The sequence below is a fragment of the Camelina sativa genome, chromosome 19 (genome assembly GCF_000633955.1).
Source record: "Camelina sativa cultivar DH55 chromosome 19, Cs, whole genome shotgun sequence".
Taxonomy (NCBI): Eukaryota; Viridiplantae; Streptophyta; class Magnoliopsida; order Brassicales; family Brassicaceae; genus Camelina; species Camelina sativa.
Genome location: NC_025703.1, coordinates 10,900,806 through 10,901,816, shown reverse-complemented (window position 1 = coordinate 10,901,816; position 1,011 = coordinate 10,900,806). Strand labels below are relative to the sequence as shown.

At 38.6% G+C, this 1,011-nt stretch overlaps 1 pseudogene; it reads left to right on the top strand.

The window, feature by feature from the left end:
- The window catches only part of LOC104765953, a 5,977-nt pseudogene that overhangs the window by 2,886 nt on the left and 2,080 nt on the right, over nt 1-1,011 (top strand).

The window sequence follows — 1,011 nt, the reverse complement described above, 5'->3', positions numbered from 1 at the left end:
TCAAGTACCGACAGTAGCACAGTGACATGTCAAGGTTTCTCTGTTGACAACTCGTCTAACAACACCTTGTACGCAGCAGCAGCAACTACAACTCCTAATTCATCTTCGGGTATGTTTCATCAACATCAGACAGCTAGTTTTGGCTCTTCCGATCAACAACCGTCGAGGAACCATCAGCAGTCGTCTCTAGGGTACTCCCAGTACGGATCATCCACGGGAAACTATGATCAAATGGCGTCGGTGTTACCTAATTCGACTTGGTTTTTAAGAGCTTCGCCGCCAAAACCACACAGTCCTTTGAGATTTTCTAACAACGCAACGTTTTGGAACCCTGCTGCGGCTGGAAACGCGGGTCCTCCTCCTCATGATGCGTCTTCGAACTTTTTTCCGGCGTTACAGCCACAGCAAATTCACGCGCCTAGCTTTGACGAACAACCAAAGGTATTTATATTTATATAGCTAGCACGAGTTATATATCTACATATATGATATATGTATGCTTATATGTATTGTTTCTTGTCGCAGAATATATCGGAGATTCGAGATTCAAGTAACAACGAAGTAAAGAGAGGCGGAGGAGATCAGCCGGCGGCGAAAAGAGCTAAGAGCGAAGCAGCGTCCCCGTCACCAGCTTTCAAGGTATTTTGCTTTTTTATGATTTTTCTTAAAAAAAGAAAAACAAGAAAAGATTCTTTTTTGGTAGAAAAATAAAAGCATCTTTAACGACATTGAAATAAAACTAGCTTTCCATGGTTTTGCCAAAATAAACCGAATCTTTTTATTAAACAAAACGAAACCCTAATTTAAACTAATAAAATTAGGTTTATCATTACCACCAAAGTATTGATGATGAACCGATATAGAGAGTTTACGAAAAGACTCTTTTATTGCGAAGATGTATTCTTGTAACATTCAAGAAAACAAACATTCTACCCATTTTTTTTGCATAATTGTTTGCACTAGATCTCTTTAGTTTTTAAGACTTGGATTTTTTTTGTATAACAAGGATAA